Here is a 6000-nt window from a genome sequence, read left to right as displayed (position 1 = left end):
TAACCGAATCCTGCTCTGCTAGGCACGAGTCTCTCATGCGCTTCAGTCGCTCTGCAATGCGGCTGGAGGTTTCTTAGCAATGGCTACAGGCACCCATGTAAAGGGAAAAATAAATTTGGTAGTTGTCTTTATAAGGATTATTTACAGGAATATCAGGAGAGATGGTTTGTGCCAGCCTTGGGGCTATTTGCAGTAGTGTATCAGCTTGATGAGGCTGCTGTGGTGGGAAGGGGCAGCTGGTGAAAACAGCTGTAACCCCTCATCCTCAAATGTGAGAGAAGATAAAAATTTGGTTTTGGTGGGGCCTTAGGCACTTTAGGCCATAGACCCCTGTAGGGTCTGAAGTGGAGAATCTGTGTGAATAGCTCATCCTCTTCATGAAAAGCAATTAAATACTGTATCAACAGTAATGGATTTTTTTTTTTTATATTCATACATTCATGCTTCAGCATCTGTTTGGACAAGACTGCTCCAGTGAAAAGGCAATGTGAGCCATTTCCTTCCCAGCTCAGAGCAGGACATTTCCTAGTGGAAGATTTTCCTGCTCTGAATATGGTGGGGTCTCCCATGCAGTAATTGGAGCGAAGGGACATGGTGCGGAATGTCCCAGTTTCGTGCTCCAAGAATATCCTGTTTCTGATTAGGAAAACCCAGTTACATAACTGCATCATGTAATCACAAACATACCTGGCATCGAGCGGAACTTGGTTTTATGATTTATTCATAAGAATTTCTTCGTGCATAAACTTCTATTAATTCCCTGTTGTAAGGGGGGAAAAATGTCAATGAAAGCAGCAGTGCTCTGGAGCAAATGGGTGGCACACATTTCAGTCTTCCCTCTATCCATGCATACTGAAGAGTAGATTTTTTTTTTTTTTTCAGGCTTTTTATTGAGAAATTCCTGGACCTTTGTGCTTGGGAGCACAAACCCCCTTGGGTTTGCAGAGCCCAGTGGGCTGGGGGGATGCCTGCCCTGGCTGGTGCATTGCTGGGGCTGCACCCTGGGGTGCCCCGCTGCCTGGGCTGGTGGGAGTGAACAGAGACCTTAGAGACCTGAAATCCTGGCTGGTTCTCCCCATGATCTCATTAGCAATTTTCTGGGTTTAATAGGCAGTGGGGATTGCTGGGGGGGGGGGAGGTCAGACCCAAGTCCCCAGCCATCCCTCACCCTGAGCTGCTGCTGGGTGACTGTTGAGCCCCTGTGAAATAGAGGCAACTGTCTTGACATCAGGGAGATCCAGAAGATTGTGGTTTGGGTTTTTTATTAAGAAAAACCCCAAAAACATCCAAAAACCCCCAAACCTTATGAAGACTCTCTCCTCCAGTCGTAGCATTGATGGCTGTTTTACAGCTTGCTGGTTGTTTTTTTTTACCTGCCATAACAACCCTAAGCAAGCAGCAGAAGCCTCGGTGTGCGCAGGGCTGCCTTCCCTGGGGCTGCGATGGGCTCCAGCGGCCCCGGCCATGACAGCAGCTTCTGTGAACCCCCTTCACCCCTCTTCTGCCTCGACACCTGGTATCCGACTCAGGCCCCCGGGGTCTGTTCAGGGCATGGGTGGCTCTGAGCCCCTTCACCCCAAAGCCTGTTGATGCTGAGCCCCAAGCTAGCGTGAGGTGCAAGAGGAGGGGGTGAGACCTGCATCTCCCTGCTGAGAGGCTTTGCCTTGACCTTTGTAACCAGCTGGTTATTTCCCTGAAAAAAAGAAGGATTCGCTTTGAGTGGGAGTGCAGGTGCCCTCGGAAGGGTCGCGGTTGTTCTCAGCCCTTTGAGGAGATCTTTAAAATTTTACGGTGCTCAGTGGGGGTCAGAGTGGGCAGCCTGGTGATTCACTGTCTCACACAGGAGGTTATTATCATTAGGAAGTAAAACAAAATGCAAAGGCAATTTATCTTTACCCTCGCCGTTTGTCTGCTGCTCACAAAAGGCCAGACTTCATCCGTGGGTGCCACGTGCTGGTCTGTGGATGCCCTGCAAGAAGCCAACTACTCACCCAGCTGGGGCACGGGGCTCTCCCTCCTGGCACAGCCACCATTGTGCCCATTCACACACCACTGGTGTCTAATCCCAGCGATAAAAATTATTTATTGCTGGGAAGGAAGCTCTGTGGGAGGTGGTACCTGCGTGGGAGCAGCACAGCCCTCCCATGCCATGGCCGGGCTCCTGATCTCCACACTTGCCCCAGCATCACACCTGGAAATACAAGAAAAGAAAGAAAAGCTCTTATATCAGCAGCATGATCATGGATGTGGTTCTGCTGACTTTTAATAATTTTTTTTTTTTTTAAAGACAGATGAGACCTTGAATGTCATATCTAGTTTCCACGTAAATAGAACAGAGGTGCTCACTAAGGGGAACGGTACCAAATGATCCCACTCTGTCTCCGTGTGTGTGTGCATCTATGGGCGTGTGTACACACGGTGGGAAAACACCTGTATAATTGCAAAGAATTAAAAAAAGTCCTGTATTGGAGAAGCCTGGGCAGATTGGCTTTATAGCCCTCGATGAGCTGCACCTAGGGGACAGGTTCTGCCTTGGTGCAGGGGCTGAGGGCAAGCGGTGCTGTGCACGGGGCCCGGGAGGGCCGGATCCTGCTGGGTCCATCACAGCAGGGTGCTGAGCAAGCCCTGCACCCACTTTCGAATTGGGCATCCGCTGCAGTTTCTGCCTTTTCCTGGATCGCGCCGTGTCTATTGTTCCTCTCGCCGAGGCGTCTCACCACGGAAGAATCCTGCTCCCTGGCCAAAAAACACTCTCGGAGCAGCCAGTGAATGCAAAGTCCCATCTTCAGGGCTTTATTTAGTTTTCGGTGTGAAGCTGTATTATCGCAGAGTTTGTCTTCGAGGACGGATGCAACTTTTGCCCAGTGTTACTTGTTTGCTCTCCCCGTCCCCTCCTCCAGCTGCTGGCAGCGCTGACAAATCTCACATCTCAACAAGGGTGTTTTTCAAACCCTTGGAAAAAACTCAACATGTTTATTAAGTGCGTATTGTAGCAAAATAGTTTTAAGGGAAATGGTAAAATTAGCTTTTTATCTCACTTCTGTAAGTTTCAGCCCATTCACTCAGAATTCATATGTTGCTTAATGGCTATTTTGGATGCTTTGATTCACTAGAAATTCCCTTTCTGGTCTGACCTCCAAGAGCTATGGTTGCTTTGGACTTGAGAGTGAGCTGGGAAGTCTGTTATACTTTTAGCTAGGTTTATCTCTTTGTCATCTTATAAACTGTGCCTGTGGTGTTGGAATTGGTTTCCTTCAATGGTCAATTATTGAAAATGGTGTAAACATTGATTTTAAAAAAGGTGGTAATCCCGAATGAAAAAATATTACTTTAACATCTAATAGTCAAATCAACAAGAGTGCTCTGGTTTGCTTCCAGCAGAGAGACGTGAACACCAAGTTGATATTTTTAAAGCTTTATGTGTGCAAGACATCAGTCAGTGTTGCCAAACGCTGATTTAAATTTATACATTCTGGCTCAGTCTGTTTGTTTAAAAAAAAAACAAGCCCACCACCAGCATAACAAATTCAGCATCTTTTCCTTATTGCAAATTTTTTGCCATCAGATGTCATGATCTGTACAGTGTAGGAATTGTCTCTTTATCTCATCCAGTGACTAACTCAACATTATTGTTTCAATAATATTATTTCAGGCCAGGTAAAGCGCTCGGGGTACCTTTGCGGATGACACAAAACATGGCGTGTCTTTTAATGAGTCATAGCTCCATAGCGCGTGCAGATAAATAACAGGAATGGTGAAAAATAACCCAGATACTTTATTTTTAGCAGTCTAATGTGATGCTGGTGGCCTCTGCGCTGGTGATGAGTGGGGCTGGGGCTCTCACCCTGCCCCAGGAGGAGTTTGGGTCACTGCTGTAGATGTGGAGAGCTGGTATGGGTGTCGAGGCAGGAAGGGTTTGTAATGGCCTGGGGAAATGAGGAGGAGGGGTTTTCCATCCCCTCCTGATCCCTGCGTGCAGAGGGACGCCTGACCAAGGGTGCCTGGGGGTGGGCGATGGGGGGGATGCGCCGCTTCATCAAAATGATAACACCTGGAGTTCCTCTCCTGTCCCAGAGATTCATAAATTACGAGCGGAGAGCCCTCCTGGCCTTTTCCCGCTGACCCCCAGCCCAGCCGTGCTCGCCCCATTGCTGTGCCTGTGCCCTTTGAGCAGACACATCTCCAAAAAACCCACGGGCTCTGCTCCTAGAAACAAGAAGCATGACGGCAGGGAACGGGTCAGAAATGTCAAGGGAGGCTCTTCAGAACATGCCTCTGCAAAACCCCGCTGTGCCGCAGTTACCGTTGAATTTGGGTTTGGTTTGGTTTGGTTTTGTTTTGGTTTTTTTTTTTTTTTTTTTTTAACCTCCAGCCCCATTTTCATACTACAAGTTGAGCTCTAGCCCTGTGGGAGAAGCAGCCTGACTTCAGTGCAGATCTCCCTGCCGTGTTTTAGAGGTGGAGGGAAGGAGAGAATTGCTCCTACGAGTGGATGGAGCGGGGGATTTGCTCTTCCCTGCCACAGAACTGTGGAATATATAAACGATGTGCACCCCGATGGGCCAGGCTGCAGTGCAGAACCGCCCCAGCATCGCCCCGAGGCCCTTGGATGGAATAAATCGGTGGGGCTGGAGAACACGGGGGCTCCCGGCCGTGCTGGGGGGTGCCCCTTTCCCCCGGGGAGCTCTGCCTTGGCCGTGGTTTTCCCCCACGGAGCTGGTGGGTCACAGCCCTCGACAGTGTGGCTCGGGGTCTGCTATTCCCGCTGGGGTGAGGGGGGGGCCCGGGGGGGGCCTGCACCATGCGCCGGTGTCCCCGGGTTTTTACGGGTTGTCCCACCCAGGCACTCAACTCCCTCCATTGCTCCTGGTGTGCGTAGTATCAAATAACTGATTTTTGGGCTACTCTGCTTGTAGGTTTAGAGTAATTGCTATAAACATTCTTTGGGATATTTTTTTTTAAAAGAAACCACAACAGCCATTTATATATTTAACAATATATATTTATATATATATATATAATTTCTAGATCAGTACATTCATCAGTACTTGTTTTTCTTCACAAACAGAAGAACTCTTACAATAGTAGACTTTCTAAAATAAATACTATTAAAATAGAGCTTCAAAATAAATATTCTATACAAAGAAAACCTTCTGTGGTAAGTTTTCAGGGTGTGTATGTGGTGGGGTGGTAACAGGACAAGGGGGAAGCCTTTATCAGCGTGTCCAAGCATGGGAAGGGAGGGGGGATACCCAGTGCTGCGACGGGGCGAGGGCTTGGCTGGGTGGGAAAGCCGGTGGCGTGAATTTAGTAGCTGCTCCTCGTACCCGGGGGGTGCTGGGACAGAGGGTGCAGTGACGGTGAATTTGTCATTTGGAGCCACTTGGCACAGGGTGAGCTCCAGCCGGGGACACGGTGCCATAAAGTCACCCCTTCTTGCTTTCTGGGCCGTGGCTTCTGTGTGTGGGCAGGGGACAAAACCCGGCCGTGAACCTGCTACAGCAATTAGCCGGGCAGGGCGGTAAAGCCAAAGCACCCTCCATCCTCTTCCTCCTCCTCCAGAGCTGCTCTGTGGTGGCACGGTGTCTGTCCTGGGGGACCTGCCCTCACCCCCCACTCTCACCTTCGCGGTCCCACCCCACCGCGCCGACACGGCCCGAGAGCCAACGCCGCGTTCGTGCTCGTGAGCAGCCGCTCCTCCGTTGGCCGGGGGTGGGGTGGGGGACCCCCGAGTCTGCGGGGAGGGTGGGCAGAGCTGCCAGGGCTGCCTGGTACGTCTCAGGGGTGGCAGGAGACCCGAGTACCTTAAAGGGGGGTGGGGGGGAAGGGAACGAAGACGTGGTTGACCGGTGCCGTACCCTCTGCCAGCGCAGCGCTGCCGGCAGAGCCCCCGCTTCGGCGGACCCCAAACCTGTCCCAGGACCTGGAGGCCGGGGAGAAGAGGGGAAGGTGGCTCTGCTATATTCCCCCGCTAACGCTTCAGTCTTCCAGCGTGGGATG

Source organism: Tyto alba, unplaced genomic scaffold, assembly GCF_018691265.1.
Source record: "Tyto alba isolate M040663 unplaced genomic scaffold, T.alba_DEE_v4.0 Super-Scaffold_17, whole genome shotgun sequence".
Taxonomy (NCBI): Eukaryota; Metazoa; Chordata; class Aves; order Strigiformes; family Tytonidae; genus Tyto; species Tyto alba.
This window is presented reverse-complemented; position numbering follows the sequence as displayed.